General features: G+C 37.0%; 1 protein-coding gene and 1 pseudogene across 1 annotated transcript in view; both read left to right on the top strand.

The window, feature by feature from the left end:
- Positions 1 to 552: 552 nt before the first annotated feature.
- LOC118499124 lies at positions 553 to 3,890 on the top strand (annotated as a pseudogene).
- Positions 3,891 to 6,622: 2,732 nt separating this feature from the next.
- The window catches only part of PIK3C2G (phosphatidylinositol-4-phosphate 3-kinase catalytic subunit type 2 gamma), a 263,031-nt gene continuing 251,474 nt past the window's right edge, over positions 6,623 to 18,179 (top strand). The window contains exon 1 of the mRNA XM_036019298.1: positions 6,623 to 6,853. The gene's annotated coding sequence lies outside the window, so the exon portion shown is untranslated. The remainder of the gene's footprint in view (positions 6,854 to 18,179) is intronic.

The following is an 18,179-nucleotide window of genomic DNA, read 5'->3' as shown; positions in this document are numbered from 1 at the left end:
GGAGTATAAAATTAAAAGAAACATAAAAAAACTTTTCAGGAAAGAACAAAGAATTTTGTCATTTCTCAAATTTTCTAAATAAATTTCTTAGGAATCTTTGCCTAGTGAACATGTATGTGGAATTAAAGAGGTAATAAAGTTTGACTATAGTAAATTGATCCATTTCTATGCAGAGACAGAATGGCAACATTTGTGATTTTGCCTGATATTGTGAATATTTTCTAGCACATTTTTTATTTCTATCAGCAATAAAAATTTATTCAATGGTCAAAAGAAAGCCATATTTAGAATGCCAAAGTCCACTTCAATTTGTTAATTACACTTTTATAACCAGTATTGAAACATATTTTTTTCTCTCCAATTGACCTCTTACAGACTTTGCAAATTCTAAGTATTTTATTTTTATGGCAATGTCTGTTTGCTAAGTTCAATAAGAATTTGTTCTCTTTGCAACAGGACACAATTAGAAACTAATTGTGTTACAAGGCTTTTTGACTGGAATGTCATATTTGAAAATGTCATGTTTGAGATAGGCCCAGATCTGAACAGAAAGCCCTAAGGAATTAAGATTGATTTCGAGAGCCAATAAAATCCCCTAGTTAAAAACAGCCGGGTGCCTTGCTTCAATGGTTCACAGTAGGTAACCACTGACGGAATGGAATGAAGGTTTCTTACTGGGAGATGCAAGCAAAGAAACTCAGGATACGCTGGGGAACTCAAAAAGAGACAAGTTAACCCCAATTTTATAGGCATTACAGGCGAAGTCTGCTGGCAAGTATGTAACTTGGCTTCTTCTTGCCTCAAGAGGCCTTTTTAAGTTCAATTTGAAGATTCCTTATGAACATTTCCAATAAAGCAGATTTAAAACAGCCTATGTGGTTAATTACTACTCTTGTTGAACTTATACAAATAATCAGGCCACATTTATTGAAACTAGACTTGTTTTGCAAATAAGTCTTAATTTTGTTATAGAGGTGGAGGTAATTTTAGACAGAAAAATTGTTTCAATAGAAATGAAACTATAATATACCTATATGGATATCAGGTTCTAGTGCTGTTCGTTGTGTTTTGAGGGACTTTTTTTCCTACTGGTAAACTAGATTATATCTTGAATTTTTAGTTTTCTTAAATACATGGCTACAACCCTCCAAACTAACATTTTCATTTTTCCATCCATTGACTGGGAACCACTGAGAGCTAAAACTGCCCATGCAAGCTAAAGGCCACACAAGCTAAAATGGGAAGACTTGATGCAGACTTCAGGAAAATCGCACAGCAGCTCCTCGAGGGGCACCTTTATGCCAGAGACATTCAAACTGCAGACCAGGGGAGTCTATCAGACAGTAACTGCCTGTCTGTACTTTATTGGAAGATGATTTGAGAGAGACTAGAAATCTTCTTAACTGCTTGCATTCAGAACTCAGAAGTTAAATTTATAGTCTGCTCCAAGGATTACTTTTTACTTTTGTTTCTATAGAGATATCTCTTATTAAATACCTTAGTGCTTGCCCCATAGGCTTAACCTTTGGGAGCCCACTTGTATCCTTGTCTCCTGAAACGGGACACAACTGTTTAACGGAACTGAACTTTTTTCAAGAGTGAGATTGGTATAATGATCTATAAAACAATCTACAAACCCAAAAACTGGAATGCCAAACTTCCAGGGAAGTTTCAGAGGAGGGATTTGTGGGGGTCCAGAAACAGTTACCCCAAGATATACTTCTGTGATATGCAGACTGTTCTGAGCTAAAGGCAACTTTAGCTTCAGGCTCAAGAGAAATTTCTGGCCCTCTCCCTTAAATACCTAGAAACTTGAAATGGAGGCCTTACCATAGAGGTTGTCAGAGATAACTACTTTTGACCTATCTATAAGGCAGGGAATTTTCTATTTACTAAAGGTCTTCTCTTTTCATCATCCTGCATGACCTTTTGAAGCCTCCAAGGCCCCTTACCTCACCCTAGCTCAGGATGTCTTATATAGCCGTGCTGCCTGTCTCTGAACCTCTCGTGCATGTGGTGTCTCTGACTTTCTCACGTATGTGGGGTTCCTGTATGTATGTATGCATTAAATTTGATTATGTTCTTTTGCTAAAAAGATATGTTCTCTTTTACTCTCAAAAGCACTTGATTACCCTATAATTATCTGCTTAAGAGAGAATTGGACACTATTCTTAGCCTTTGGATACTACATGTATTTTATGGGCTATATACTGCTAGGCCAGTTGGGAGGCTTATGGAGTTTCTTTAAAGGTCACATACACTCTGACTTTCAAAGATCAATATGCTCTCTAAAAAAATCTTAGTATGCTTTTGGTCTAGTCACGGACAGATCCATGGACAAATAACTATAATCAAAGAGCTAACCTAGACAGAATTTCTATGCTTCCAGACTATCCTTTTATATTTTCAGGTCTCTTTGCTCAGCACAGTTTTGCTTTCCTTCAATTTAATGGTGTCTACTTTGAAACTATCTCAAAATATTAGTTTAGGCAGCCTCTTCCACATGGTCATGCCAAGTCAGCAAGCAGCTACACCCGCCACCTTCCGCCACTTCCTGGCCATGGATCCCCTCAAAGTGAGCAATCTTAGGGCCTTTGTGAAAATGTGTAGGCATGATCCCAGCATTCTGTGTATTGAAGAAATGCACTTCCTGAGGGAGTGGGTGGAGAACATGGAAGGTAAAATACCACCTACTACTTGTAAAACCAAATCAGAAAAAAAAAACCAAATAGTAAGAAGACAGAGGAAGATATAAAAACATCAAGTGAGGAAAGTTATCTAGAAATTTGCAAAGATGGTGTGATTAAACCAGACACCGATGTCCCTCAAGAAATGGGAAATGAAAATGTAGACATAACTGAGGAGGTGATGGATCAGGCAAATTATAGAAAAGTGGCTGCTGTTGATGCCCTAATTGATGGTGAACTACAGAAAGCCATTGACTTATTCGCAGATGCCATTAAGCTGAATCCTCTCTTGGCCATTCTCTCTGCTGAGAGCAAGTGTCTTCATCAAATTACAGAAGCCAATGCTGCCATCTGAAACTGTGACAGAGCTATTGAAATAAATCCTGATTGAGCTCAGCCTTACAAATAGCAAAGGAAAGTACACAGACTTCAGGGGCATTGGAAAGAAGCAGCCCAGGATCTTGCCCTTGCGTGTAAATTGGATTATGTTGAAGATGCTAGTGCAGTGCTGAAAGAAGCTCAACCAAGGGCCCAGAAAATTAAAGAACATCAGAGAATGTATGAGTGGAAACATGAAGAGCAAAGAAAGAATGGAAAGGGTTGAGAAGGCTCAGGAAGAACAGGAGAGAGCCCAGAGGGAGGAAGAAGCCAGACAGCAATCAGGAGCTCAGTGTGGCTCTTTTCCAGGGGTGGCTTTCCTGGGGATCGGATGGGAGCAGGTATGCCCGAAATGGCAGGAATGCCCGGACTCAATGAAATTCTCAGTGATCCAGAGGTTCTTGCAGCCATGCAGGATCCAGAAGCAACAGTGGCCTCTTAAGACGTGGCTCAGAACTCAGCAAAAATGTCAAAATATCAGAGCGACCCAAAGGTCTTGAATCTCATCAGTAAATGGTCAGCCATATTTGGAGGTCAAGAGTAATGCCTGTCTGACAGTTAAAGGCCCTTGCTGAAGGAAAAGCAACTTGGATCACCCAGTGGATGTCACAACAATACAAACCAGTGTACCTCTGACCTTCTCATGAAGAAAGCTGGGGTGCATTGAAGAGAATCCCTCCTCCTCTGCCCCAAATGCAACTGTGACATTTGACAGTGGTTTGACATTACGGTATCCTTTCCGACAACATTTTCCTACTAGGAATTATAAAGTTCAAACACTTTTAAACCTTAAAAATATTTTTAAAATATATTTGTTTAGGTAGGAAAGCCTCACCCTTAATCTAAACTTTGAAGCTAGAATGTATCCCAATAGCTGAGAAATTTCAGTGCAGGCAGTTGAGGGCCCAGAGGCCTAATCACTGACTGCTAAAACTGCTCCTTTAAAATCACCTGTCATAACCAGCCCAAGTACAGCTTGTTGCAGAACTTTGCACAACAGAATATAGCAAACAGATACATTGACATTCCGAGCTTTTTCAATGTTCTCGGTTTTTCCAAAAGGTTCAGAGGTTATATGTTCTTTTGGCAAGAAGTCTACCTTTTTGAGGATTGCAAGTGAAGTTTTACCAAATGTTTATGATGAAGAAGTGAGGATCATTGGCTTTCCAGCCAGCAATGTCTGGGCTCCTGGCGCCCAGTACCCAGCTATTTGTTAGACCGGTGCCTCATTTTTTTTAGTATGGTAGAGTTCCACATATAAAACCCAAAGTATGATTTATTAAGATTAAGATGCTGTTTTTTAAAAAGAAGATCTAAAATCCATAATTTTAAACAACATAGAAATGGATGTCTCACTAAATCATTCACAGGCAGGTGGTTCACTATTGGCAGAGCATTCTACTGTTCTCAACACGTGACGGTCCCTGGACACAGGAGGTCGTCCTACCTTTGCCATCACACAGAGATCAGAAAGAGGCCAGGGTGCCAGCATATTGTATGCTCCATCCACATAAAGACAAACCTGAAGTGCCAAATATAACATCTTTTTAAATTACATTATCTAGAACTTAGACACATGGTGAACCTTTTGATAGGGAGACTGAGAAAGGCAGTTTTTAACTAGATACATATGTGACCAGCTGAAACTCTATTTTGGAAAGAGGCTAAGAACATTTATTGGGAAATGACTCACAATCTAATACACTATTGTGAATCATTTGTTCAGAAGAAACTCTAAACATTAGACCAGGAAGGAAAGATTTAATACAGAGAATAAAGCACTTTCAAAACAGTGAAAGAAAGGGCCAAAGTCATGGGCTTTAAAAGGGAGCATTGGCTGCAGAACTGACACATCTAGGGGCTGAGCACCGCCCTGCCCCCTGGATCTACGGAGCACAAACCTTCACTTTAAAAGCAATCCCTGAACCAAAAAGGTGGAATTAGCTGTCACCACTACCTTTGACACAGCTGCCCCTTACACCAAGGGAAGTGAAGAACAAACACTAGAATACTGCTTTAGAAACCAAAAGCTTGCTTATCAATAGAAAAAAAAAGTCCAAAGCCACACAAATGTTCCTTGCTTCCCCCTTTTAAATTTGTGCAAATGCATTTTAATGATAGAAACTAATTTGCATCCTGACTTTTGGGAAGTGTCACTTTAAGCTTTTCACACTCTACTGGAGAAAGAGGGTAGGAAGGGTGTTTCATGAGTCAAGCCACAGCTCTCACCCATGCTGCTGAGGAACAACGGGCAGCCCAGCAGGGCAGGTGTAGTCAAAGAATTATTTTATTCCAACGGAATACTCTTTAATAAACTTGTATCTGTTATTAATCTTTAGTGATTGAATAATCATCTTAAATAAAATGATTGGATTAATTTTATGGAAAGAAGTCCCAAGAAACTCAATTTGTATAAAGTTGAGGAATCCCAATATCAATTTGTTGCTCCTTTACACTAGACTTTAAACAAATACTATTTTTGAAGGTTTGAACGTTCGTTCTATCTTTATAAAGACTTCATATGCTATTGATTCGTTTTTTCCTCCCCTCAAACTGAAGTGAATGAGAGAGCAATTTACTTTAAATACAAGCTCCAATGCAACTAGCACTTTATTTTAAAATAACTCAATCAAGATACTTCCCTTTCTTTGTCATTTCCCTGATATTTTAAATTGGAATTCACAAACAAGTTTATCATATCCACAACAGCTTTCATTTGTTTTCTGATGAGACACTAACTGGTTCAATCACTATACTAGGCAACATGGCTAGGGTTAGGAAGCTGAACTCCATGATCTTCAACCTCCATGTAACCTCCATGACAGCAAGGAACTGCCCGTCTTGTTCAGCACATTATACCCAGCACCAAGCAGCTGCTAAGCACCCAGTAGATACTCTGTAAGAATTCTTGACTTAGTAAGTGAGGTCCTGCTTTCAAAGCATTTGTACAAGTAATATTGGGAAGAGTATGAAAGATAGAAAAATGCTGAGCATATATAAAACATGCATGTAGCCAGTCTCAAGGTTCTGGATCGTAACTCTTTGTATTACATTTTAAAGATGACTATTAAGCCCTATCCTACTGGCAAGGTCACTGCTGAAGAATCTCTCCTGACTCATTTTCAACAGCAGTATACCAAAACAACAAGCTAGTCACAGTGACTTCCTAGCTAACCTTGTAAATCATTCTTTTATTTCTGCTTTTATCAAATATGATTAGATAATAAAAATTATTTTTAAATTGAAATTTGCTAGGGTCTTGATATTGAGCAGAAAAAAATCAACGTTTTCCTAAGCTAGAGAAAATGTGAATATATTAAATCAAGTTAAAGAAAACTTGATCGTCAAACTCACAGCATGGCGAGAGCAGCACTTTCAAGGGCTCTGCTCTTCTGTGAATTAAAACCACTGTTTGCACCATCCTGATCCACTCCCACAACCAAATTCATGTTACATCATCAAAAGGACTTTAAAGATACATATTTTTTGCATATTACTATTCGGTATCTCTTGGCACAAATAGTCTTTCACACATTGAAGCTATTTCACTGTTAAATGTTTGTTTTGAATCCTTTACACATTAGGTAAACGCCTTCTTTTCCATACAACCCTCCAGTGTTTGATGAAAAATAGATTCCTAAACGTGCCAAACCTGCAGAACAGGAATAAAAGCTTCCAGTGAAAGCATAATGTTACCTTGAGATAGAAGTGTTTTAGCTTGTACGAGCATATTTCACTCTTGAAAAGAAATGAGATTACGTTTCATTTCTGGAAGATAAATGCTTCAGGTAAGAGACTGAAACAAACTTGCTATACTTAACCAAATAAGTAGGAGAATGTTTGGATGTTTTCTTGAAACAATGTCTCTAATTATATTGTGAAACTGAAATGACAGATGACTTTAAAATCTGAATAAATTTGTATATGTTCTTCAGAAGACAGGTATGTTCCTGAAGTACAGATTATGCCTTGATGATTCCTTCTCTCCACCCCCTTCTCTCTTTTTGCCTCCCTTCCTCTTTCCCTTCTCCTCTCTCTCCCTCTCTCCCCTAAGGCAGGCCTCATAGTTTGCATCGACCTCATACCTTTTCTATCATGTCCTAACAGCTCATTTCCAGGTCCCTCAGAGTCGTGAGCCAATTTCAGTCATGTCTGTTGGTAGATTTTTTTCTTTGCGCACATTTTCACGCGTACACATGTTTAGTGTCCAGAAATTAATGCAGGTAGTCTGTAGACTGGGTACTGATGATGCCTCCACAAAGAAATTTTTATTCAATGAAAGGTGGATATTCTTAACATGAGGGCTTCAAGCTGATTAGAGTTCCTGCTGGAGAAAGCGGCTGCTTTCTTTCTGTTCTGTCCCTCCATGCTGGGCTCCTTCTGCCTGTGCTACCGTCTGCCTCCGTGCCGGCAGTTCTCTGACAGCCAGTGTGAACCAATCCATGTCCCAGTTGCCCCCTTCCTCTCTTACCTGGCAAAAGATTAGATATCTGATGTTTAGGGTTTAAAATACAAATGATATACCCCACTTTTAAAAATAATGACAGGGTGTAACTTGTGTATAGTGTTAAACTTTTAAAATACATTCTCTTGTGTTACAGTGGATATCAGGTAACTTAAAGAGGTTAAGGAACTCATGTCGCCTATGTTCTGAATAATGTAATTTATTTCATTAAAAATGCCATTAAGAGCTCGGATTTGAATCAAGGTTTTCTGATTAAAACTCAGGGGCTCTTTTCCTGATATGCTCCTTGCACTCCATACATATCTTCCTACCATCTGGGGCGTGTAGAAAGCAAGTGTATGAATTGAACATGAGAAAATAATACTGAGATTGAGCTTGATAAAAAAAAAAAAAAAAGCAAAACGAACAAACAAAAAAAACCAGCTTGCTCTGGCCAGTGTGGCTCAGTTGGTTGGAGTGTCGCCCCGTATGTCGTCCCCTACACTGCCAGGTTGTGGGTCCATTTTCCAGCCGGGGCACACACCTGGGTTGTGGATTTGATTCTCCATTGGTGAGCTTATGAGCAGCAGCCAGTCAATGTTTCTCTCTCACATCTCCCTTCTCTGTCTCTCTCTCTTTCTCCACTCCTACCTCCCCCTTCCTCTCTCTCTAAAAGCAATGAAAAAAATACCCTTGGGTGAGGAAATAAAAATACATACATACATACATACTTACATATAGTTTCATCCAGCTCCTATAGAAAAGGGTCATTAATAACCGTTTAACTGAATGAGCCAGCTCATGTGATGCCAGTGTGAGCCTCCAAGCCACAATGTGAAGGTTTTTCTCTCAGTGCTGTGAGCATCATTTCCTGAAGAAGCCCTCTTCAAGTAAGCAAAAAGCAGAGTATAATTCTCTTGGAGTTCAGAAAGAAAAAGTGATACACTAGTTGTTTCCCATCTAAAAAGGTATTGTATTGTATTTCTAATTAAATTATTACCTTTTTTTCCCAAATTCATGATTTGATAAAATGGCACACAGGTAATCATAGCAAAAAAGTGAACCATTATACTTATTTAAGCACAAATCGATTTTCATTGTTATTAGCTTTTAGCAATAGTTATTTTATAATATACGTGATCCATTTTAAGTTATTATGATTTATTTTTCTGTTGAATCAAGTATTTCCAAAAATTATTTTTAGCTACAGAACAAAGGTGATGTATGTCTTTGACTTTCTAACTTGCACATAAATGTTTTTCTTTTTTGACAACTTATTCTGAATTTCTAAAGATTTTCTAATTTTATTGTGATTTTTCCTCTTGAGCTATTTAGAAGTGTTTTTAGCTTGAAAGCATATGAGTTCTTTTCTAAATTATCTTTTTTTGGCTAATATTTAACTACAATGGAGGCAGAGAGAACAGTCTGTGTAATACTGACTTTGAATTATGTTAAAAGTCACAGAATACATGGTCAATTTCCATAAGAAATAAATGTCCTTGAAAAAATGTATAACTTCCACTGATTGAATGCAATATTCTATATATGTCCATTATATCAAGCTTATTAATTTTTTTAAAAAATATTCTACATGCGTAGTAATTTTTTGTGTAATTAATCTATAAATCATGTGGGATTTCTATTAAATCCTTTCATTATGAAGGAGGATTTGTTAGTTTCTCTTGTAGTGCTACACTGTTGTGATAACAATTTTGAAGGAATTATTTTTAGTACATATCTGAGATACCCCCCTAGTAAATTGAATGTTTTACTTCCACAAAGTGCTCCTCTGCCCCTCCAGACATGTTCTTTTGCCGGTAAGCCTTTCCTGACTGTTTTTTTGTTGTTACTACTTGCCTGGGGCGTCTTTTTCCATCCCTTTGATTTTAAGCAGTCCTTACCCTTGCAAATCCAGTGTGTCACTAGTAAACCCACTTAGCTTTTTTAAATAACTTTTTTATTTTTTAATTTTGGTTGACATACAGTATTATATTCATTTCTGGTGTGCAACATAGTGATTAGACATTCATATAATTATGAAGTGATCACCCCAATAAATCTAGTACGCATCTGGCACCGTACATAGTTATTACTATATTTCCTATGTTGTACTTTACATCCCCATGACTATTTTGTAACTAACACTATGTACTTCTTAATCACCTCACCTCTTTCACCCTGTCCCCCAACTCCCTCTCCCCTCTGGCAACTTTCAGTCTATTCTCTGTATCTATGAATCTGTTTCAATTTCATTTGTTTATTTTCTTCTTTAGATTCCACATACAAATGAAATCATATGATATTTCTCTTTCTCTGAATGACATTTCACTTAGCACAATACCCTCTAAGTCCATCCGTGCTGTCACAAATGGTAAAATTTCATTCTTTTTATGGTCCATTGTATACATGTGCCACTGATTTTTTATCCACTCATACATTGGTGGGCATTTGGGTTGCTTCCATTTATTGGGTATTGTAAATAATGCTGCAATGAACACAGACATGTATATATATTCTTTCATATGAGTGTTTTGGGTTTCTTCAGATATATACCAAGAAGTGGAATGACTGGGTCATAAGGCAGTTCCATCTTTAATTTTTTGTGAAACCTCTGTACTGTTTCCTACAGTGGTCATACCAATTTGCAATCCCATGAAAAATTGCATGAGGATTCCCTTTCCTCCACATCCTCGCCAACACTGGCTGTTTGATTTTTTATTGATGACAGTTATTCTAACGGATGTTAGGTGATATCTCATTGTGGTTTTAATTCAAATTTCTCTAAGAATCAATGATATTAAACATCTTTTCATGGTCTATTGGCCATCAATGTGTCCTCTTTGGAGAAATGTCTATTCAGGTCCTCTGTGTATTTTTCAATCAGACTGTCTGGGGTTTTTTTTTTGCTTTTCTTTCTTTCTTTCTTCTTCTTCTTTTTTTTTTTGTGTTGAGTTGTACATGTTCACTATAAATGCTGAATATTAACCCCTTACCAAATGTATCATTGGCAAATATCTTCTACTGTACAGTAAGTTTGTCTTTTGGTTTGTGGATGGTTTCCTCTGCTGTGGAAAATCTTTTTAGTTTGATATAGTCTCATTTGTTTGTTTTTCTTTTGTTCCTCTTGCCTGAGGAGATATATCAGAAAAAAATATTGCAAACGTGCAGCTTCATGCATTGTTATGAATTGAACAACTTTCTAATCACCCTCAATGTCAAGAAATGAACCTTTCCTTCCACTGCAGAAGCCCTCCACATATCCTGGATATCACAGTATCCTTCCTCTTAAGAATAAACACTCTTTGCATATTATTTCTGAACCTTTCCACAGTTTCATTATCCAAGTTTGACCCTAAAGTATATGGTTTTGCTTTGCCCTCTTATTTACTATTTTTTTGGAGGGTGGTATAAGGGTGGGCATATTTTTACAGCCTTTTGCAATTACTGTATTCCATCTCCATTTCCTCCTCCCTTTCAATTTATTTGTTAAAGAAACTAACTTATTTTTTTTTTCAGTATTTATTTCCATCCTGCTTTAGTTTAGCAAATGCCTCTGCTTTCTCTATATTTTGTGCATTGGTGATTGGATTTAGAGGCTTAATCAGAATAGATTAGGATTAGATATTTTGGAAAGACTCCTTTATGGTAGATTGGAATTGTTATTGGAAAGCACAGACCCCTGGCTGCCTTTCTTTTTGTGATATGAGCAGCCATCAATGCTTGATGCCTAGATTTCATCATTCATGACTTCTTATAAAATATTAATAATTGTATAACCCAATTATATCACTATTTTTTCTTTATTTGTTATAATACTTCTACAAAGAGAAACTTTGCATCACATATAACATTTATCCAGTGATCATTTCCTATAAAAAAGATTAAACAAATATTTGAGTGTGTACTTCATTAATCCTGTGTTGTGCAAAGGCAATTAGTAGCTGTATGTGTATATCTGTGTTACTCTGCTTCACGTATTTAAAATTGTTTGATATGTTTTCCTCCATCTCAGTTATTACATTTACTAGCCAATGAGAGTCTTTGCAAGTTGACTCTCAAGTGCTATTAATGTGCCCTCGTATTCTCTAGTATCTTCCTTCCTAACTAGTATAGGAGAATCTGCTAGGCTCATCTCACGCATTACCTGCACTAGACCCAAAATCAGTTGTTTTTTTTTCAAGTAGCCCTGTTTTATTTTAGTGGGAAGTGGTATTTCAGCATCACAATCTAGATGTTAGGGATACTCATGATTACTGAGATGGACGTTATTTCAATATCCTTCCCAGAGAGAGAGACAGAGACAGAGAGAAATAAAAAAAATACTTCATGAGTGCATTCTGATACTTGCAGTCCTAATTTTGTACTACAGAGAATATTGATTCTAAAAGGCAATGGGGAAGCTACAATCATTTGTTTTATCCGGGATTACACACAAAATATTCTGAGGACAACAATTATAACACAATCACTTATATGGCTACTAAAAAGAGTTTTCAAAGAAATTTATACCTGTTTCCTTATTTCCCCCACCTTTGATTGAAGTTGAACTGTATTTACATTGTCAGTGTAGACTGACATATTAAACTGTTACCTATAACCCTCATCTATCTGAGTTCACTAAGAAAATATGTATAAATTTAATGCTCACCAAGAATCTTTATGTTGATGTATCTTTATCATTTGATTATTTGAAGTTTATTCTCTAGCTGTTGATCAATGAATAATCTATAAGAACAATATTCCCTAAGTCCTTGTGTGGGCATAATACTTTGAGAACTTTTAATTCAGAAGTCAGTCAGTTAATACATATTCCTGATTCACATTTTTTTTCATTGAGTATCTTAAATATATCACTACTTGATTTTCTTCTAATACAAGGTGCTAAAAAGTCTAATGACAGTTCTATTTCCCCTTAGGTTATAGACCATGCTGGTCTTTTTCACTCCTATTACTCAGTACCTAGTACTTAGTTTGCAACAGAGTATTTTTCAATGTCTTCACCTTCCTAGCATCATCTTCATATTCTTCCTTCTTGTGCTTTATCTTTTTTATCACCTCCTTTTCCTCTTCCTGTTTATGTTATCATTCACTTTTCTCCTTGTCTTGCAAAATTCATAATTTGTATCTGGAAAACAAATCCAGGGTCTACTCTTCCTCTTCTCAAACCTGCCTCAAAAACTACTGTTCTTCCTTCTCCTAGCTTCAGAATCTTCTATTTTTGAAACTTTATCCAATTCACTGATAAATTGCCATCTTCTTTTTCTGGTGCTCTTTCTGGTGCATCTTCTCTTTCTGGTTTATAAAGTTAACGTAAAGGGTTTCTATAAATATCTAATGAATTATTAAAAATAATATCTAACTCAGCCATTCATTACTAATAGAACACTAAATAATAGACACTTAAGTAGGGGAAAGAGATCTATATATTGGTTGCAGTAGACAAAGAAAATAACATCAATAATTGTTTTGATCAATTTAAAATTCTCATGGTTTGGTATTTTTTCCAGGTAGATTTGTTTGACAATAGATGAAGCATTATTGTCTCTTACCAAAATACCTCTGGGCTGTATTTAGGAATCATCCACCACGTGTCAATTTCAAGGGCTATCAGAACTGGGACTGTGGACACAAGTTGATTACTATACAGTTCCATAGGGCAGAAACACGGGGTCTTGTGCTAAAATCACAGAGTTGTTAGGACTGTGCCTCTGGAAGCTTCTAGAGGAAATCTGTTTCATTACCCTTTCCAGCTTCTAAAGGCTGCTTGAATCCTTGTCTCATGCCCCCCCCCCCTTTCTATCTTTAAAGTCAACAGAAGAGGGTTGAGTCCTTTACAAATCACATCATTCTGACCTTTTTGGCTTCCTCTTCCACTTTTAGGGATCCTTGTTATTGTTCTGAGCTCACTCAAATAATCTCACTATTTTAAGAACAACTGACCAGTAAATTTAATCCTATCTGAAATCTTTAATCCTTCTTTGCTATATAACCTAGTTTCAAAGGTTCTAGGGATGAATACAAGGGAATATTGGGGGGCAGGGGTATTATTCTTCTTACCACACATATTTTCTATAGTTCTATAGTCATATTTAAATCAGGAACTGATATCCATGGCTTCTCAATTATGTCACAGTTGCTTCTAATTTGCATGTACAGTTCTGCTTCAAAGTCAGGTTAAATGACTTTTAATTATTTTATGCATTACTACATAATCCAGAGTGTAGACATTTACCAGCTGGCACTAAAAAATATTTTTATTTGTCTATACATTAAGAAATACTCTAGTTTCTAGATTGTGATGGCAAAGAGATTTTAAATTATGAGAATTTTTTAAATCACTAAATTTAATATTAAAAAAAGAATCTGAAAGAGGTTTTGTTTTTATTACGTTTTCAATATGAATACATATTTCTCATTCTACTTTATCTCATAATAATGAGGTTCTTTTAGACAGGCTTCTAACCCATTTCAAATTTTGCTGCTGCCAGAAATACTTGAAACAATATTGCTACTAATAAAAATTTAAAAGTGTTCAACTTTTTTCAGTAGCAATGGTTTGAGTTAATGCCAAGTTTCAGTAGCTAAGTTCAGTTATGCTCTACCTGTCACATTATTACAATGTGATCACCAATGCACCTCTCTTTAATCTGTTTAAAACAAGTTAGTGAACACAATTCTGAGACCTTTGGGTAAGCTGATTTACCTCTCTGTGCTTTAATTTCCTCATTTGGTAAGTGGTAATAATAATATAGACTGAATTGGGAAATAAATATGTTAACATGGGTAAATGTGTACATGTACGCAGAGAAGCAGAATGAAGTAGGTGCTCTCAAAAATGTTAGGTATCATTACCATTTTTACTATCAGCAACAACAAGGTGGCACAGACTAAAGGGATCTTTAATTTCAGCATCAGACCACTGATACCTTTTTAAAGACCTCCTTAAATGGCTTTACAAAATTAAAAAAATAATAATTTAAAAACTCTGTTAGTTGTTTCGAAACCACCCAAAACTGTAAAAGTCACTTTTGTATAGCCACATTGACTGTATCTAAGCTAAGACAGAGCTGACTGCTCTGATGAAGACAGGAACAGGATATTAAGCCTGGTCGTCAAAGTCACACCTGCTGACATGTTCTTAGTTCCATGACAGAGACAAATGAAGGAGTATAATTTGCTCTAATGAAACATCATTTTCATTACTAACATGGAGATTAAAAAATAGCAAGTCTTAAAAAAGAGACTCTAGCTAGATAATGTATTTCTAGACCCATGAATCAAAATAGTTTGGAATCATATTTTATGGATCAGTTTTCTGGTTAACCCTTCATTCTAACACACTTTTATTTGCATCCCTTGTAAAATGATTCACAAATTTATTCGCTCAATTTCTTGAGTGCAGTATAATAGATCTATTTATTCTTTTTTATATTATGTTTTAAAATTATATTTTATTGATTATGCTATTATAGTTGTCCCAATTTTTTCCCCATTGCCCCCCTCCATCCAGCACCCACCACTCCCCCAGACAACCCCCAACCATTGTTCATGTCCATGGGTCACGCATGTAAGTTCTTTGACTACTCCATTTCCTATACTGTACTTTGCATCCCCACAGCTATTCCATAACTACCAATTTGTGCTTCTTAATCTCTTCGCCTCTTCTCCTATTCCCCTAAACCACCCCCATAGCTGACTGGTTTCAAACCATTCTCCATATCTATGATTCTGTCTCTGTTCTTCTTGTTTGCTTAGTTTGTTTTTGAGATTTAATTGTTGATAGATTTGTATTTTGGGCCATTTCATTGTTCGTAGTTTTGATCGTTTTCTGAAATAAATCCCTTTAACATTTCATATATTAATGGTTTGGTGATGCTGAATCCCTTTAGCTTTTTCTTGTCTGGGAAGCTCTTTATCTGACCTTTGATTCTAAATGAAAGTTTTGCTGGATAGAGCAATCTTAGTCATAGGTCCTTGTTTTCATCACTTTGAATATTCCTTGCCAATTCCTTTAAGCCTACAAAATTTCATTTGAGAAATCAGCTGACAGTCTTATGGGAACTCCCTTGTAGCTTTTCAAAAACTACCTGCTTTTCCCTTGCAGCTTTTACAATTCCCTCTTTATCTTTTACCTTTGGCATTTTGATTATGTTGTATCTTGGTGTGGGCTTCTTTGCATCCATCTTGTTTGGAGCTCTCTGGGCTTCCTGGATGTGCATGTCTATTTTCTTCACCAAATTAGGGAAGTTTTCTTTCATTATTTTTTCGTAGATTTCCAATTTCTTGCTCTTTCTCTTCTCCTTCTGGCATCCCTATGATATGAATGTTGGTACACTTGAAGTTGTCCCAGGGGCTCCTTATGTTATCCTTATTTTTTTTGGAGTCTTTTGTCTTCTTTTGTTTTTTGGTTCCTTGTGTTTCAAATCATTGATTTGATTCTCGGCTTCATCCATTCTGTTGATTCTCTAGAAATTGTTCTTCATTTCAGTTAGTGTATCCTTTGTTTCTGAGTGGACCTTTTTTATGCTATTGAGCTCCTCATAAGTTCCTTGCATTCTTAAAACCAGTATTTGAACTAGGCATCTGAAAGATTGTTTATCTCTATTTTGTTTAGTTCTTTTTCTGGAGTTTTGATTGTTCTTTCATTTGGTCCATGCTTCTTTTTCTCCTCATTTTGGTAGCCTCTCTGGGTTTGTTTCTATATATTAGATAGAGCTGCTGGAACTCCCTGTGTTGGTAGCATGACCTAATGTAGTAGGTGTCCTGTAGGGTCCTATGGCACAGCCTCTTCTATCACCCAAATTGGTTACTTAAGGCTAAGTACACCCTCCTCTTATACTTGAGTCTTGAGTGCTTTAGCAGTTTAATGGAAAGAATTTACACAGACCATTCAGCTGCAAGGACTGGCTGTGACCACTGATCACCAATCTCTGCCCTCTGTGGAGGATCAGCTGTGTAAGGGCTCACTCCACAGAGGAAAGCTTACTTCAGCAGCACTCTGGTGCCCCCTTGTGTACTGTCTGGGGCCACTTGGCATAAGCTATAAGGTAATTAGCAGCTGGCTGTTTCTTGTGCTAGGTTTATAGGTGCCCTATCAAGGCCAGACTGTGAACCAAGGCCAGCTACTGTTAGTAAGAGGCCTGGGGCCACTTAGTAAGGCAAGTGGCTCACTGAGGCCAGCTGCTGCTTGTTTGAGAGGATTTTTGAAGATCAGAGGCACATGTCAAAACAAGTCATTCATATGGAAAAGCCATTGTTAATCACTTGGGTGAGCCAGTAATTAGGGTGGGGCAGAGTTTCAGGGAATCAATAGTGTGAGCCAAGTTGATGGAGTCTCAGGTATTATGTCCTCTGCATTCTGTGGTTTGGTGTAGAGAGGGCTCAGAAAAGGACCAATGGCCTCTTCCAGCAGTTCTGTCTTGGAGAAAGCTCTCCTCTAGCTGTTGCCCTGATGTCAGACACTTCAGTTCCTCCTCGCATGCCTCAGGTGCCTTTCAAGCTGCTGCTCTGGTGCTGGAGCTCAGCAGGAGTGATTCCAAGTAAGTTCTTGTGGCCCCTTTAAGAGGAACTGCCTGGGAATCCAGGAGTTTCTTCCACCAACTCAATCTCCACTGGTTTTTGCAGGCAGGAGCCATGGGGACTTATCCTCCTGCCACTGGAACCCTGAGCTGGAGGGTCTGGTATGTGGCTGGGAATCTTTGCTCCCAAGATATCCCTCCCAATTTTTAATTGTTACAAGTGGGTGTGGGACCACCCCATTCCATGTCCCCACATCTCTGTGTCTCTGTCCCTCCTACCAGTCTGGATGGATTTGGTTTCTTATTTAACTCTGTGGTTGCAGGACCCTTATTCCTAGTTCTGAGTGACAGTTGTGCTATAGTTCAGTTATGATTTTGGTGTGGTTGTGCACGGAAGTGAGCTGTGTTTACCTAGGCCACCATCTTGGAGATCTAGCTCTTATACCATTCTCTATTAATTTCAGTTTGGAGAAATTTCACACTACCGCAGTAGCATCCAAGCTTCCATAGCTAGTAGACTGTAGCACTAAGATTCAAACCTCTGTCTGCAGTCTGCTTCCAGGGTCCAGGCTGAGCAGAGCAAAGACAATGGTCCAGGTACAGAAGGTCACCACAGGGGAAAGCACCAGGTGCCTAGCAGCTAACAAAATTGGGGAAACAAAGACCTCACCCCAAGGGTAATATTTCCTCTCCTAGAAAACCCAAATGATCATGCTATTTATTCTTTAGGATTATAAATTCTAAGTAAATCTTAAGTGCCATTATAATAAAAAATCAATTGCTTTCACAAAACCCATTGAAAATCATATTTAATAGTTAAACATTATCATACTTAATCCTTTAAATTTTTTGTCTTTAATATATGAGCATATAATTTTTAAAGAAATTAATAAGTCCAAAAAGTGGCAAAAATACTTTTCCATTTCATATTATAACTTATAAATTATAATTTATAAAATTTAAAAATTATAATTTTTAAAATGTATTAAATCATTTTTTTCAACAACTACAAATGAGCAAACTTTTGAGTGAAGCAAAATACTAGGTATTTTGTTGTAAGTGAGAAAGACTAAAATGGTCTAATGAGCTAATGGGGAAGAGAAATCTCACATTTGTACACTGTAGATGTATGTTACCTTTAGACAGTAGAAA

The sequence above is a fragment of the Phyllostomus discolor genome, chromosome 2 (genome assembly GCF_004126475.2).
Source record: "Phyllostomus discolor isolate MPI-MPIP mPhyDis1 chromosome 2, mPhyDis1.pri.v3, whole genome shotgun sequence".
Taxonomy (NCBI): Eukaryota; Metazoa; Chordata; class Mammalia; order Chiroptera; family Phyllostomidae; genus Phyllostomus; species Phyllostomus discolor.
Note: the sequence above shows the minus strand (reverse complement) of the source record. Positions and strands in the feature narration are given on the sequence as shown.